We start from the raw sequence: 18,192 nt of genomic DNA on the forward strand, positions 1-18,192 counted from the left end.
GCTGCACTATATTCCACAATGTTGTTGGTTGCAAGATCGAGGCATATGCCCCTTGAACTCACCAGTTGGTCTGTGGGTGAAAAGATCAGTGGTGGAAGCAATATCCCGGGTACTATGACTGCAAATCCTACATCAAATTCAAATGAAACATATAAAAATTTAGCACCAATCATGAGAAGCATCAAACCGAATCAGCTACACGCCAAAAGAAAAAGCACTACCAACACACAACGACTAAAAAGACACTATGTACAAAGCACTATGCAGCCTTACGGCTTAGGCTGAAGACTTCTTTAGGTAGAGCCCATTACGAGGCTCAGGGCAAGGATTCTTATTGTAATCGATGAACTCATGGGTCTTTGATGGAATCATATGTAACACCATGATGGGGTCATGCCACATAGGTTCGAATTTCCACATTCCTAAACTATCATGATTCCAGTCATGAACTAGAACCAAGTAGACTTAGCTAAAGAATGCTAAGAGAGACCAATTCTTGACCATCTCTCAAAGGAAGGGAAGGGACACATAAGAAAGGAAGGATAAGTAGCTTGCTAACTCACTCATTTATATAGGTTGGAAAATGTCCTTGCTTATAGGGACATTATACAAGAGGGAGGGTAAATGTAGACCTATCAAAGACCTCTCTCAGGTAGGTGACATTCTATAAGAAGGTATAGGAAGAAAGAGTCTCTAGTAAGGTCCATTCTTAAAGCATACAGATAGTGTATGATCTAAGTAGTCATTGTCAGTTCTTAGGAAGGTGAGTGAACGAGAAGGGATTCGATCCAGCCATAGAGTAGATTTCCCTATGGCTACCTTTTTATGTCAATACGGCTACCTACCTTGGGAAATGCATAGATTTGAACTACAGGACCTTGCCTTCAGTAGGGTTCAGTCCAACCTAGAATCATTTCCTTTTGTTAAGTCGGTTCGATGGGGGGTACCCACCTACATCGCTGGTACTAAAGGTAGTGCCTCATCCATTAGGTGAGTGTCAGTCAGTCCCAAAGGGGTAAGAGCCCAATCCTTATCAGAGGCGACTATGTGCGTAGCGTCACCGGAGCGGCGTAGGTCTCTTAGACTGGAGCCGTCCCATCGTCTACAATTTCTTCAAGCTCTGGATCGAAGTTCTAATCGGACCTTTCTGAATTCTTTTGTCGGGCCTTTCATCTTTGAAGTCGGACCTTGAATGTCGATGCATCAAATCAGTGAAATCTTACCAATCATACCACTATCTCTATCGCTCCCCCTCCCTGTGGTCCCTGCAACTGCAATGGTTGGTGCAATGTGAGCCATTAGGTTAGGCCTATTCCAAGCGTACCTATAATATCTATGCTTCTAAATGGTACGCAACGGGTGAATCGAGCTTTGTGTCCTAGTAGGGGTACCTTGATAGGTAGAGGTGCAAATAGAAGTCAATGCCCAAGTGTAAATGTTACGTGCCTACGTATCTGTACAGGTAGAATGCTAAGTGAGGATACTACTGACCAAGGAGGTAGCTGCCTGGGGGTTCCTAGTACCCATAGAAGGGGCGGGGGTGAGAAGTGGAGTTCCTGTGGGTGCTTGTGAGGGTAGGACCAATAGATCTAGTGTGATTGGGTAGATAAGGCTTGGCTTGGATGATTTGCATCTGATTGGTTGTTGCGGTTCCTATGGTTTCTGCCTGTCCCTATGCTGGAAGGGGAAATGATGTGGGTAAGAGTTAGGGTCTAGTGACGAGTTGAAATCATTGTATATGGCATCATTCGATGGTCCTGACTCCTACCAATGGGTTGTCCCACCAATCATATTTGATCCTGCCTTTCCCAAGTGACGGAGTAGCCGCGATGATCCGTGCCGCGGGGGTTGGCCTATCTAGCTTCCCTACCCTAGAAGCATGGTTTGGATCCATACAGGACCCTCACCAATTTCATGATCAGCGATGATGTACTGATCCAACAATTGGAAAGCGCCATTTCTCTTTTCCTTCTGTGCTTCAGTATGCCGCGGTGGGTTCACCGACTCTTTCGATGTGCAAGCTATTGATACTTGAATGTATCAAGGAAACCAATCATTCATTATATATGTAATTATGCATTTTTGATGGTGAAATTACATATATAATGAATGTCTCCAAAATCACATACCAATGCGTTACTCTTTATAGTCGTGCAAAATAACAGAAGAGTTGAAGAACGAAGTGAGGGAGGGAGGCTTGTATTAATTCTAGTTGCGAAGCGATGGCCCCAACTAGATTATTGTGGAGGAACACGAGGGTTATTAATTATAGTGCACCAATTCCTATTTCATAGTGCATGCGACCTGAGCGAAGGCAAGGAACACAGGCCTGGCAGTCTCTTGTGAGTGCAACACGCACCCAAACACACGTGTCATCCATCGTATATCTGCCTTGCTTGAGCTAGAAGGCCCCCCATATATTAGGCAGGCAGGCAGGATGTTTAGGGATAAGGTTCAACCGACATAAGGCAGGAGGTTTAGGGTCAATTTTGGACCCCTTGCTGGTATATAATAGGGTAGGGGCCTTACTATTGAATTAATAAGCGATTCTATGATATCTCTATCTTTATACATATTCATTAGATAGATATTCTCTCCGATGCTTCACAACCCGGACTTATCCGAGAACAAGAGAGTCAGTCAAGCCCTTATTATATGCTCATCTCATCCCCACTATTATATATATAGGCTCCCGATAACTGCTACACAGATCGGTCAATCTCCTTGCTTAGCGGGCGGGACCCCTTCCACTAGGGGAAGGAAGGAGGTAAGACCTGTTACAGGGAAAAGTGTCTATTTAGAACTGCTCTATCCCACTAAGGTGTGACAGCTGCCTTAGAAACAAACAGAGAAAAACTACTTTTGTATTTCCTTTATGAACTATAGATAGAGAGGAATAGAAAGAACCAACCTATGTCTTGCGCTAATCCTTTGATCCAATCCCTCTCTTCTTTGACAGTCTCCATCTACCTGCTCCCTTACTTGCCCAGCTTCACCAAGTACCTGTAAGATCACAGAAGAAGAACACTATACAAAGACATGGATCTATATTCATAAACAACTTAGGATCATATTTAAGTTAACCATACAAATGTAACAAGCATCAATGATACAGAAGCATGGAGGAAAAACTCAAATAGTTTTTTATTGATAAACAAGAAAAGATCCAGGAGGAGTTACAACCGATGGTTCCTGACCCAGCATCAACCTCCCAGCAAAGAAGCCCTTCTTCACCTCCAAAAAAGCATAGATCAACCAATACTCTGATGTTTGTCTCAAAACCAACAGCAATTCCTTATAATATGCAAAATTCCAGCCTCTGGATCTCTGAGATGAGGGATCCATATATAGATATGTGTAAGGAGGATGAGTCAGCTTGTGATTTGATTAGTGTCTTCTCTTTGTCAGTTCTTGCTTCCTCTTGGAGACTGAAGGCCTCTTACTCATCCTTGGTCGAATTCAGTGAGGCAAGTGTCACAGGAGAAGATTCTGGAAGCTTCCATTGTCTCTCCACATCGCGGAATGACACTGCCATTTGTCATTTCTCGCTCATCGCACCCCACAGAAGGGAATTTTGCAATGGAACGCACCCTCACAGTGTATTTAGGTGCAATGCAATGCACCTAGCTAGTGGAGCAGCTGAAATGATCCTGTTTTGACTTATTCTGAGCAGTTTCTAGTGGAGAACTTCTGGGAGAAGCTATAATCTGTTGACCTTTTTCCTTTAGGGGTTAGAACAACACTTTTAGGGACTTAGGAGCCCTTGGTTTATGGACATTTCATGCTTAGAGTTGTAAGGCACAAAAATGTCTATAACAGTTGCCCCCTAAAGTATGAGGCCGTTAACCTTTTGGTGTCGGGTGAAATGCTTTGTTATGAGGATCCGAAGTTCTTTCAATGCTGGGAGGGGACCTGTAATAAGATACAATACAATACATTATCTTCATATTGTTTTCATGATCTAGCTGAGGCGGGCATTCCCATGCTCAGCTTTATAAATTCATTTTCATGTACATAGGACAGACAATCGTCTGAGTGTAGACTGATGATTCTGATAGAGCCATCATCCTTTTGGTAGGATGATTATCTGTGCTGCAATGTTGTACATTTAATGTCTTTATTTCCCTGGATATATATCGCAGCCCGGATGGATGAAACTAGATCCGGGGTCTTCAATCTCGTCCGATCTTCACTCGAAGTACAAGTCGATCCATGTGAGAAATGTTCTGAAGTCGAACATGGAAATACATCGCTTGATTACCAGTGAATGATGTAAACTGTTAACAAGCGCGAGAGGAATCACCGATAATGCTAATGATCCTCAAGGTACTGCAGTACAATTCACGTGGTGTGAATAAAGGACTTGGCGTCGAACACCACGCAAAATCTTTCGGTCGAAGTTCATTGATGTAAACCTGTCGCTGGAAGTGAGAAACTTGCCATTGAGGCATGCAAGCTTCAAAGTACTGAATGGGGTGTTCCTAGACCAACTTCTTGGATAATGAGATGATGTCGACAAGAAGTGATCCGTCAAAGGAGGGCCTTAATGAATCCCACATCAATGACACGGAACAGAGCAAATGATTTTGATGGAGGTGAAAACGATCTGATGATATACGGTTCAGAGTGGCGGTCATGAAAGAATGGAGTATAATGTATGGTAGTGGGTGAGACACAGGTGGCTTCTCTGGATGACTTCTCTTGAACATGTCGGCGACACTGATGTGATGGATTGGTAGCATTAACCCCAAATGTGGATGGTATGGCGTGACCATGGTGATGTGACCGGTGAATGAAACAACCCAACCCGAGGAGGATAACATATGCTTGTTCTATAATTTTCCCTTTGGGCAAACCCATCGCTATGTTTTAACGAGCCTAGCGATAGTGAAACTCGTTCTCGTCTAAAGACAAGTTTGTCGCTATTAATCTTTTTAACGAGTTTAACGACAAAGATAACTCGGTCCTTTTCATTTTTAGAGAGTCTGAAAAGGTACGTAAAGGTAACTCCAAAATTCCTTTTTCGTCATCTAATCCCTTAAGTCCGAAAAAGTATAAAACAATACAGAAGGGATGAATTTTCGATAGTTTTAACGAGCCGAACAAAACAAGCGCTCGATCTTTTTGTGCAATAATCCCTCAGGTCCAAAAAGATTAAAATCTAGATGAAGGATAGCACTTCCTGTCCCTTTAACGAGCTGGAACGCCAAGGACTCGGCAATCTTTTCATATTTTACGAGTCAGTTGAAAAGAGCTTAAAGAAGACTCGTCTTTTGAGGAACGAGTGATAAAACGGGCAGCAGCTGATTCCAGGTAAGGTTTGGAATTTTCCAATCACGGCAGTGTCACAAGGATGGCTAGTGAAATCACTCTTAGCAGCTGTTCCTCAAAATGGGTAAACAATCAAATGGAGGTGAATGATCGGCCAATGAAAAAGTGGAGGTGACGGTGCAAACACGACCAAGGCTTTAATGGCTGAAGTACTACATTCACGGTGGTTATTTACCGAGGAATAGTTCATTTTTTAACGAGCTTAAACGCGGGTGGAAACATTTGCTCATGTCTTATGTTTTTTTTTTAACGAGCTTGAACTATGTGCTAAAACTGCTCGATGCGGGTTTATTTTTTAACAAGCTTGAACCTTGCGGTAACACTGCTCGATTAATCTAGTCGTATGATAAGAATGTCTCATATAAAAACAACAAATTTTAGAGTTTTGCCCCACATCCTTTCTTTATGCAAGTTAGGAGACGACCAATCCTACGAGTTTAAAGGGTTAGAGGTCCTAAAAATTTAAAAAATAAATAGTCGCTCTTTGCTTGCACTCCAAAAGGTTTGCATGCCCCCAGGTATAAAAAAGAGTTTCAAGGTCACCCTCTATTCGAGCTGACAAAACATTTGTTTTATCAGGAAGGGTATACCTCTTACAGGTTACCCAAAGATCGTTCTATTCACAGCGCAAACAAAACACTTCTTCGGCAATGTCTACCGAGATAAACAAAGGTGAGTGAAGGAGGCTACTCCACTCACATAACTTTGACAAGAGAATCTTGTTCTAGTCCAACCCCCTCTTCCAATTACGGACGGGAGTATAGACTAGTCATATTCTCTCACGGAAACCTACCCTATACCCGGAGTTTTCCTACCGAAGCAGACCAGGGTGCATGCCCCCTGGGTTTCAGTCATATCCCTCCGAATTACTCGCGCTCATCGGGAGGACGGACTAGAGATTGAGACATTTCTTGCGTGAAAAGACCATTCAGGGATGGTATATGACTATTTGCTCTGTATGATCCGGGAAATGAAAGCTGGTCCACGAGCTTGACCACTCTTCCTTCGTGCGGAAAACAAATTACTCTAAAGAGTGAGGAGACAATTGCTCCCATGCAATAAATATAGTCTCGTCCTAGGAGTAGATTGTAATCCAGGGGTCCTTGAACTACCATTACGTTCATGTGAACTGTTTTCCTTCTCAATGTTATGGGCACATCGGGAAGGATCCCTAACGGTCGACTGGTTCCTTTATCAAAGCCTGTCAGATTTCTCATCTCAGGAAAAAGCGATGGTGAACCAAGCGCTTTCCAAGCAGTTGAGGAAAGGATACTCACAGAAGCCCCTTCATCTATGATGGTACCAGCCATAACCATTCTATATATTTGAACGATAATTCGGAATGGTACGCTTGCTGGTAAACGGGGTCTGCCTAGTTGATTCCAGTCGAAGGAGACAACTAGGTTGCTTAGAGGTGGGACCAAATAGACGGCCGGGTACGGCTCTGACGAAATTCCTTCCTGCGGTAAAGGAACGGGTAAATTGCCCCCTTGTTCATCGGACTCTGTGTTTATGAAGAGAATTTGGATGGTGTCATCCTTGTTCTCTTCAGTTACTGCATCATCTGAAGATGAAACCTCTGAAGGCAAGACCGAGTCAACTGCCGCCTCGACCTTTTGACTTTCGTCTGGTATGGATCCATATGGTTTATCTTCAATGATAGGTGCTTCAGCCGACCACCTGAGCGGGCCAGCCGGATTTTCAACTAGTGACGGACTCGGCAAGAGTTTTTTATATCCAGGAGGAAGTTGTAACAGTGAAACCGGACGATCATCCAAAACTCTTTTAGCTTCGTCTAAGAAGGGACAACGGTGGACGGCATGATCGCCTTCGCACAGTTTACAAGGAAACCTACATTTCCATTTTTTTCCTGGGGCTTCACTTTCACTAGTTGATGGTGTGCTTTCAACATGATCATCAAAGGTTGACGACACCGGGTTGTGCAAACGAGGAGACCAGTCCCTTAAGATCCGAGGGATGCAAGGACAATCTCTGTGAAAGTGGTCTCCTTTGCAAATGACACATGGCGATTTAGGCCTGGTCGGTGCAGTGTGTGGATTTTCGTTAGACGACACTCGTTTTCCCCCATTCGCCTTTGGCTCCTTCTTCTTCTTCTCTTTCTTCTTCTTTTCCTTCTTCTCCTTAGGAACTTAACTTTTGGCTTTACCAGCCCCATCAAGCGAAGAGGAAGGAGGAGAGGAAGAATTAGAGGAAGTAGAAGGTTGGTGGGCAACTCTGGACTCGTCTAATTGTTGATTCGATTGTTTAGGAATAGTGGTGTTCTGAACGACAGAGGTTGAGAAGAGCCATACAGGCAAACCAATTTTCAGCCCTAGAAGCGACAATGTGGCCATATGGGGCGCACCAACATCTCCCCAAGAGGAGAAAGGACTAGGATTTACTCCAAGGGGAATTCCTTGGTTGGTAGACTCCATTTTCTCAACCCAAGATCAACGTAGGAAAGGGTAATGAATATTCCGTTTAAAATAAATTTTTATACGCTTTGACACAACTTGTTTTTTCAGTTTTTAAGAGTCGAGAAAAAACAAAAGATGACTCTAGTCTCCTTCAATTTTTAATGAGCCTGAAGTGACAAGTGCTCAGATGGACCTTTTCCATTAAGGAGTCTGAAAAGGAACGAAAGGGACTGCTCTGGAGGTCTAGGTAGAGGGAGTACCAAACCAATCGCAAAACTGCAGAATAATTTTTACGGTACGGCAGTCAATCTTCCCGAATGTTGTGTTCAGTGCATTGCGATCGATAGGGCGACAGACACGGCTTCCTATGGATAAAGGATTTAAGCCTATAGGGGTCTCCCAAAATATACTCGACGGTACGTGGGAGCACAAATCCGTACTGGCACTTATCGTATCAAAGTGGAGGAATCACCCAACCATCAGTGAGGACAACAGTTACCAGGCTTTACGACGCCGGAATACGTCTCTAGCCTAGACCTCTAAATGTTGCGCGTTAAGTTCCAAAGCGTTGTTAGATTCATTGAATTTATTTTAAGTTGATCTTGCTTATGAAGTTTTCCTTTTGGGTTCACCACGAGATGTAGATGTAATTCCTAAAATGCAATCTAAAGATGATAAACAAACTTTTATCTCTTTTGTGCAATGAAAATCCTAGCTACTAGAGGAAAAGAAAGACACAATCTTTTCACAAAGAGCAAAGAGCACACTGTAAATGCACTTTCCTAAATCAAGGCAAACAGACTGTCTATATGCAAATGCACATGCATGTATTTGTTTTCGACTTTCTTAGTATTGATGCTAAAAAAGAAAGTTGATGTACAAATCTGAATTTCTTTTCAAGTGACAAATATAAACAAGTTCTTTTTCGAAATCAAAACAGAGATGATTACGACACTTTGCGATTTTGAAATGAATACTCATTTTGACACTAGAAAATCACAAATTCAGACCAAAGGCAATAGTAACAGTATAATCGACCATCAACAGCAATCAAACTTTCTCCTATGATCGAAATCGACACTTGCGACAGATCCAAATCAAAGGACGACAGTACGACTATTCTACTTTTGTAATGGAAAACTGTAAACGACTCAACAAACACACAAAAACATCTACAGTTCTTTTGTACAAATGAGGTGAAATAACAGCAAGGAAAAGGGGTTTTAAACAGACATATACTGATCACAGGCAGCAAAATTCAGAGATAGAGCTGGAGAGAATGAAGCACAAGAACCACAGCTGCACAGGGCTAGTTTGATCAGCGCACCTGTAACACAGAGAAACTGCAATGCAGCGCAGGTTGCCCTTTCGGGAAGTGCGCTGAAATTCAGGATCTCTTAACAGTACCTGCGCTGGGCCAGAAATGAGAATCTGTCCGGGTTTTGGGTCACAGTTTGCAGTTCAGTCTTTGGTTTTTGGCCGAGTAAAAGCAATCAGTAATGCACAATTAGGGGTAGATCTAAGGAGGGTCTAAGAGCTATCACAAGGGCAATCAGATAGTTCGTGAATCAGCTGTTCAAATCATAAATAGATCCAGTGAATGGATTGAAGCAGCAGATGTCTACTTTGCATTTGTCATGGCAAATGCAGTTCGAATGCTACTTATAAGTTTATGAAACAAACAACAAAGAGATACACAAACAAACTAATTAGACATGCCCCAGCGGAGTTGCCATTTTGTTACCGGGAAAAGTGTCTATTTAGAACTGCTCTATCCCACTAAGGTGTGACAGCTGCCTTAGAAACAAACAGAGAAAAACTACTTTTGTATTTCCTTTATGAACTATAGATAGAGAGGAATAGAAAGAACCAACCTGTGTGCGCTAATCCTTTGATCCAATCCCTCTCTTCTTTGACAGTCTCCAGCTACCTGCTCCCTTACTTGCCCAGCTTCACCAAGTACCTGTAAGATCACAGAAGAAGAACACTATAAAAAGACATGGATCTATATTCATAAACAACTTAGGATCAGATTTAAGTTAACCATACAAATGTAACAAGCATCAATGATACAGAAGCATGTAGGAAAAACTCAAATAGTTTTTTATTGATAAACAAGAAAAGATCCAGGAGGAGTTACAACCGATGGTTCCTGACCCAGCATCAACCTCCCAGCAAAGAAGCCCCTCTTCACCTCCAACAAAGCATAGATCACCCAATACTCTGATGTTTGTCTCAAAACCAACAACAATTCCTTACAATATGCAAAATTCCAGCCTCTGGATCTCTGAGATGAGGGATCCATATATAGATATGTGTAAGGAGGATGAGTCAGCTTGTGATTTAATTAGTGTCTTCTCTCTGTCAGTTCTTTCTTCCACTTGGAGACTGAAGGCCTCTTACTCATCCTTGGTCGAATTCAGTGAGGCAAGTGTCACAGGAGAAGATTCTGGAAGCTTCCATTGTCTCTCCACCTCGCGGAATGACACTGCCATTTGTCATTTCTCGCTCATCGCACCCCAAAGAAGGGACTTTTGCAATGCAACGCACCCTCACAGTGTATTTAGGTGCAATGCAACGCACCTAGCCAGTGGAGCAGCTGAAATGATCCTGTTTTGACTTATTCTGAGCAGTTTCTGGTGGAGAACTTCTGGGAGAAGCTGTAATCTGTTGACCTTGTTCCTTTAGGGGTTAGAACAAAATTTTTAGGGACTTAGGAGCCCTTGGTTTATGGACATTTCATGCTTAGAGTTGTAAGGCACAAAAATGTCTATAACAAGACCCGTATCAGACCATTCAGAGGAGGGGAATTGAATTACCTTGATGCAAGCCGAACTTCACTTATATCAGGGGAGGGGCCGCCCTTGCTATAAGCCCTTGGGAGGACCCACTGCCAGATACACCTACCTATTGGTTGGTTGGGGTACTTTTCCTTCTGCTCTTCCATTTACTCATTCGACAATGAGATCACATTCTTCATCGAAACAATGAGTTGACTGTGGGGGGGGGGGGGGGGGTGTCTCCTAAACTCCTAATATGGGGGGTCAGGGGCGGAAGGGGTACAGACGAGCAAGTAGATGAACACAAGAAATAATATAAAAAATGGGTAGGAAAGAAAAAATAACTATGTCTGATAAGCCTTTACTTCAATCTTCTTGGCCTTGGGATTACAACGAGGAAGGAGCGACCGGCCGAAAAGAAAATGATTGAAGTGTCTCTTCTACGGAAGACAACCCTTTCTTTTCTACAAAATATACCAACTATGTATACAAGGCCTCACCTGCAACTGCCTGTAGCCAACTAGAACGTCAAACGGTGGAGCCAACAGGAGTTGTGGTAGGTGTAGTTCTAGTGCTTGGCTTCGTGGACACAGGCGGCTTAGGTGGAATGGAAGGCACCGCAACACTAAGTGGCTACACAATATTAGGTTTATTCTATGAACTATCACGTTGCAAGAAGCTCTAAAAAGCTCCCAAGCACTACTTTAAATATTGGTCGGAGAAAGCAGCATCATCTGGGATTTGGTTGCCCAATACTGGAGGTAGGGAACTCCAAGTATATTCACACACCTCTAAAGCATTACTAGTAGAACCTTGCACTGTGGCCTCAGGGACCAAATTAGTACCAGACTCTGCCCCTTTCTATTTGCAATGTACCCTTGGGACTATTTCTTTCTATTTTGATTTGCCCGCACCAACACCTCTAGTCAAATCAAGACTGTACTGATGGTTGACCTAGACCTGTGAACATCCAGCCTGGAGAAAACTTCCTTTTCCAACACCTACTCACCAATAGAAGAAAGTTTATATAAGCTGCTTGCTAGTGGCATTGGCATAGAACATACACATATGGAAATGTGCAGGTCATTCTTAAAGTGCCCTCCGTACGGAAGGAGGATCACCTACACGGCTCACTAACTCTGCTGCTTCATTGGTTCGGGTAGCATGCCACTATGGTACCCATTGGAACACATTCTATAACACTTTTTGGCATTCTTCTTCGAAATCGGTTGGTTCAATGTCACTCACTGCACTCTGTTCATTCACTTAACCGAACTATAGAGGACAGCGCACTTGACGGGTTAGTTCGTTATTACTTACTTACGTAATAAGACCCGTATGTAATAACTGAGTCTGTTTATTATATTTCACAATGAACTAGGTATTTATACACTCAACTTGTACGATAGAGAGGGAGAGGTGCAACCGATCAATAGGTACTCGACTGAAAGAGAGATATCAGGAGGTCGAGTGATCTTAAATGTGATCTTAAATAAATACTACGGTATTACAGACTTATGTGCAGGAAAATCCAATATTACTTAGTGCAATGGATCGATAATATTGCGAATAATATAGAAAATCAATAGTTAAAAGACACAATAAAACACATATCAACACAGCCAAATGATAAAGGAGTTCACCAGACTTCCTGGCTATGTCTCCTAGTCCAAGCTTTCAATGCAACCTCTATATTATGTCTTCAAAATAGAGATTACAATTGTGAGCTCAAACACTGAGTCTCAACACAACAGTCAGTGGCAATTACACAGAGTTACACGACCACCAGACCCCCTGGATGGTTCTCCAAACCCTTCTGGTTCTGCTCTGCTCTGCTTTCTCCACCTTTGTACTGTCAACTCCCTCTGGCTCTCTGGCTCTCGAGCTCTGTCAACCTCTTTATTCCCTTATGTGTTTAACTTTTCTACGTTCATCGTGTTTTATAACACGTTTTTGTTACAAAAACGCTTAAAGTGTGGAAACTAATTTGTTTATATTAGAAATAGTTTGAACGAAAGGACTAACGGGCGTGGGTGGTCCCGACCATCCGGCCTTTCTCTGGCGCTAATCCCAAACAGATGAATCGGACGGCTATCATGCCTCGTCCACCAATAGCCCCTTTGACCGTTGATCTACGCTCCGTTAATCCAACGGCTGACGACCATTTCAGGCGGCCCACTTGCACGGGGATTACCCACTCGAAAAAGTGGTTTCCTCTCTCCTGCACCGTGCTACGTGTCAGCCAATGTATGGAATCGGGCGGAGCCCATCCAATACCGCTTACTACTTGAAGCCTGTCTGAAATACCGTTTACCACGGAATTCAAATTTCTGCTGTTTTGGTTCATAATTCCTTCAGGTTTGTTGAAATCCTTTGCGCTTGTGTAAAGTCCTCCTCTTTGATTATTTGCAATGTGATAAAGAAAAAATCGCATATTGCATAGACTTTGGGCCTGTGGGTAAGTTCTACCTTTGGTAACATTTGCGATGTGATTATGTGATCTCCACCGTTGGATCTACACGCCTGATCTGACAGCTCTCATTAAATCGTTGGATCACTGATCGCACTTCCCAATGGGCTACCTCCGATACATTCCGCTGGCTACCTCCGATGTGATATTGCCGATTCAATCCCAACCATTGATCTAGCGGATCCAACGGCTCTGATTCAACGATACCTCATTTCCCACTTCTCTTGGATTTCCACCATTCCTTGGTGTTTTTCTTTGCGTTCTCTGTTTCTGATATTTGAAGACTTAGAGGTTTAAGATCCATTTTGGATCACGCCTCCCCACTGAAAAGCTTTTGGACCACCAAAAGTTGGTTTTAAGCATCGATCAAGTGAGGATATTGTTCCTTCACTTGTCCAATTTCTATCCATCGTGCCTTGCTTGGATTTGAACCCTTGAGTCCTACTCTCAGGTACTCAACATCCCCTCAATGCATAGTTCTCACCTTCCTGTCCAGAACTATGTCCTCCTACAACTCATTGAGATACTCAGGCAACAAATCCTCAATAGAAGGCAACTGACCTTGCTCTTCAGGATCTTCAATCATTGAAGGTTCATACAATCTCAAGTTTTCAACATTAACGACTGAATAGATCTGCATATAAGCTAGTAAATCAAGGCAAAAAGCATTTTCACCAATTTTTTCAAGTATCTTGAAAGGTCCATACCTTATTGGTTTAAGCTTCTTACCTTCACCCTGCATTCTGTCTTTGCTGATATACAGCTAGACTTGATCACCAACTTGGAAACTATGCTCAACTCGATGCTTATCATGTCTTGCCTTGTACTTGGCTTGAATTCTTTCTAGCTATTCTTGTATTGGCTGGTGAATTTCCTCGATTTGTTCAATGAACTTAGTTTCTTTGTCCACATCACTGTGTCCATCAACTGCTATGTCTTTACCAAAGACAAAATCCAAGGGAGACTTTGGTATAAAACCAAAACAAGTCTCAAAAGGAGATCTCTGAGTAGAAGAGTGTTTGGCACGGTGTAAGCATGTTGCACATAACACAAATGCTCATCCCAAAGCTTGGGATGCTTGCTACAATAACGTTTGAGCAACTACATCACTGTCTTGTTGACCACTTCTATCTGACCATCTGTCTGTGGATGAAATGGTGTGCTTTTCTTCAATCTAGTGTCCATTAACTCCCATAGACTTGACCAAAACTTCCCAACAAATCGAGAATCTCGATCAGATACAATAGAAGTGGGTAACCCAAAATGAAGCCATACATTCTGAAAGAACAACTTTATTGTTTGTTCCCGTTGTAACCTGCTTATTACATGGTATCAAAATACACATTTTACTGAACCTGTCCACAACTACATACAAATAATCATGACCTTTCCTAGACTTTGGCAATCCCCCAACAAAATCCATGGAAACACTTTCCCAAGGACGAGAAGGAATTGGAAGTGGAGTGTACAAGCCTAATTTTCTATTACTGGGCTTGCTTGTAGCACACATAGTACACCCTTTGATATATCTAGAAATTGTCTCATGCATTCTTGGCCAATAACAAAACCTTTTCAATTGTGCAATTGTTTTACTTACACCAAAATGACCTGATATGAGAGAAGTATGTGCTTCTTGAATTATGTTAACTCTTTCAGTTTGTGGAATACATAGCTTTCCCAAATGATATAAGAGTTGGTCCTTTACATAATAATCCAATTCTTCTACTTGTTTGCCATGACTTAAAGTTGCATATACATCTTTAAAATCTACATCTTGAGCATATTGTTCAATGTAACTTTCATGAATTACTGAGTTATGCTTAAGTATGGTATATGCATTTATGATGGTCTTGATAAAATATCTGCAACCTTATTGTGTATGCCTTTCTTATATTTGATGACAAGATGAAATTGTTGTAGAAAACCCATCCACCTATAATGTCTTGATTGCTGCAATTTAGTTTGTGAGTGCAAATATTGAAGTGGTTGATGATCTGTATGTATGATTGTTTCTTTACCCATTATGTAATGTTTCCACTTTTTCACACTTTGTACTAATGCATACAATTCTTTATCATATGTAGGATAATTAACTACTGCAGAAGTAAATGTCTCAGAATGATAGCATATGGGTTTCTGTGTTGCATCAACACTGCTCCCATGGCATAGTCACTGGCATCTGTCTCAATCTCAAATGGATGCTGAAGATCTGGCAGTGCTAGTACTGGTGCTGTACTAATTTTCTCTTTCAAGGTGTCGAAGGCTTTCTACTGTTTGCCTCCCCACTGAAACACCTGTTTCAAACTTGTTAAAGCATGTAAAGGAGCTGCAATCAATGAAAAGTTAGCAATAAAATTTCTCCAGTATTGTGTTTCCCTAGGAAGCTCCTAACTTCTGAAGCAGATTTGGGTTTAGGCCAATTCACAACGACTTCAACCTTAGAGGGATCTATCTTCAATTCACCACCACCTAAAATATAACCCAAATAATTTAAAGATGTTCTTCCAAATTCACATTTCGGCAGTTTTACATAGATATTTTCTCTTTTTAAAACATCTAAAGTCTGCTTCACATGCTTTACATGTTCATCCCATGTCTTACTAAAAACAAGAATTTCATCTAAATAAAATATTACAAAATCATCAATAAATGGTCTAAATACATCATTCATAACTTGCATAAGTGTAGCAAGAGCATTAGTTAAGCCAAAAGGCATAACTAGACATTCATAAAGTCCTTGCTTTGTCTTGAAAGAAGTCTTCCAGGCATCCTGTTCTGTGACTCTGATATGATGATAGCCACTTCTTAAATCTAACTTAGAAAAGTAAACTGCTTCTTTCAATTGATCTAACAAATCATCTATTCGAGGAAGAGGATAACGATTCTTGATCATTATTTTATTTAGTGCTCTAAAATCAATACACATTCTCCACGAACCATCTTTCTTTCTCACCAGCACGATTGGCGATCCACATGGTGATGTGCTTGGCCGTATAAACCCCTTGTCGAGCAACTCCTGTACCTGCTTCTTTATCTCTACATTCTTTAAAGCTGATAAACTGTACATTCCAATGTTAGGTAGTGGAGCATCTTGCTGTAAATGGATATCATGTAATATTTCCCATTTGGGTGGCAGACCTTTAGGTTCTTGAAATAACATATCATACTTTGAAACAACTTTAACTAAATCAACTTTCTGTCTAAGATCACAACCTTCAAATGCATTTGGATTTTTCAGGATCCTTTGCCTTTACGACCATTAGTAAAAATTGCTTACTTGAATTCACAATTCTTTTCATCTACCCTGAGTTTATGAGAGAGTAGTTATCTTTAAGTTTATGAGCCCTTATATTGTATTCTATTCCGTCTTTAGTGAGTTGATACTTATTCTCAGCTCTATAGAAAATATCTTTTCTATCATACAAGTATGGACTTCCTAAAGCAATACCACATATATCCAATGGGACTATATCTAACTCAACCTCATCTACAAATGTTGATCCAATAGCAAACCTAAGTTTACATTGTCTTGTGACTTGTAGTTTTGTTTTATCACACACCCAACCTAATGGATATGGCTTCTTATGAGGCTTTGTTTCTAATCCCAACTTCTTTACAATTGTTTCAGAAATCAAGTTTACTTGTGATCCACTATCAAATAAAGTATCAATCTTATTATGCTTGGAAATTACTCTAATATGAAATAGCTCATTTCTTTTCCTCTCATTACTTTCATTATCAATAGATTGTGAAGAATTACTTGTGGATGCTTCAGAATATTTACCTTTAATACCTGTGGTTGTAACTATTGTTTCATCACCTGAGTCTGACCCCAAGTCCTTCTAAATAGCAGCAACATTCTTTCTCTCCTTACCCCCAAACTTCTTAGGCTTCAGTTCTAGATGCAAAGACCAGCAGTGTGCCTCATCGTGTCCTTCTTTCTTACAATGAGTGCATGAAGGTTTATCCTTCTTTACAGTGTTTGCTTTCCTCTCCTTCCATTTCAGTTTCTTCTTTTCCTTATTCTTGTTTATAGAATATTTAGATGATTTCCCAACCTCTGGGTTTACATTCTTACCTCTAGCCTCTAGGTGTGTTGCTTGAACTGATACATCATCTAAGCTAGTGGGATTAAACATAAGTATACTATGCTTTAAATAACTATGAAGACCACCTATATACTTCAATAAATTATCAGGTGAGTCCAATGAAATACCTAGAGTTAAAGCTCTTTTCCTGAATTCCTGAGTATAACTTTGTACACTCTGTCCCTTCAACTGCCGAAGAGTTTGCCAACTCATCATTGCCTGTTGCATGTAAGCCAAAGGATAGAATTGCTTTTTGATAGCAAAAACAAATTCATTCTAGGTAGAAATGATTTTACCATGTTTTTGAAGATCAGCTTGTGTCTTTCCTTCCCACCATACCAGTGCAGTTCCTCCAAGTCGAAGGCTAGCAAGCTAGATCTTCTTTCTTTCTGATTCAACGTTCTGCACCCTGCAATATACATCAATTTGCCTTATCCAATTATCTAGCTTCTTTGCATTAAGTTCTCCATCATAAATTGACAAATCAAACTTGACATCTAATTTGATTAAAGAAGTTTTCTTATTCTTCTTAGAAGAGCTAGTTTTATGTGAAGAGGATGACTCTGAGGACGATGATGATGGTGGAGGAGGCATTCCTCCTTTTCCTTTGTCTTCTGGAGGTGAAAATAGAAAAGGTTCCTCTACTCCTTTGTCTTGTGTTGGTGTTGAAGTGCCTTCACCTCGACCCTTTTTGAACTCTAGATACATCTCTTCCACCATAGCTCTTATGGTCATAGAACTGTCTAGAAACTGAGATTCTGATCCCAATGGAGTTTCTTCTGCCATTCTTCTCTGAGAAAAGACTCTTTCGATCTCTAGATTAGCCTCAACAAGTTCTCCTTCTCCTCTTCGGAGCTTTAATCTAGTTAGCATTCAAATTCCTACACAAGCTTGTCTAACCTTAACAAATACCTTAAGCTCTGATACCACTTGATCTGAAATGCGATCTTAAATAAATACTAAGGTATTATAGACTTATGTGCAGGAAAAGCCTATATTACTTAGTGCAATGGATCAATAAGATTGCGAATAATATAGACAATCAACAGTTAAAAGACAATAAAACACATATCAACACAGCCAAATGATAAAGGAGTTCACCAGAC

Source organism: Pinus tabuliformis, chromosome X, assembly GCF_031772625.1.
Source record: "Pinus tabuliformis cultivar Carrire ecotype Pingquan chromosome X, CPIR1, whole genome shotgun sequence".
Taxonomy (NCBI): Eukaryota; Viridiplantae; Streptophyta; class Pinopsida; order Pinales; family Pinaceae; genus Pinus; species Pinus tabuliformis.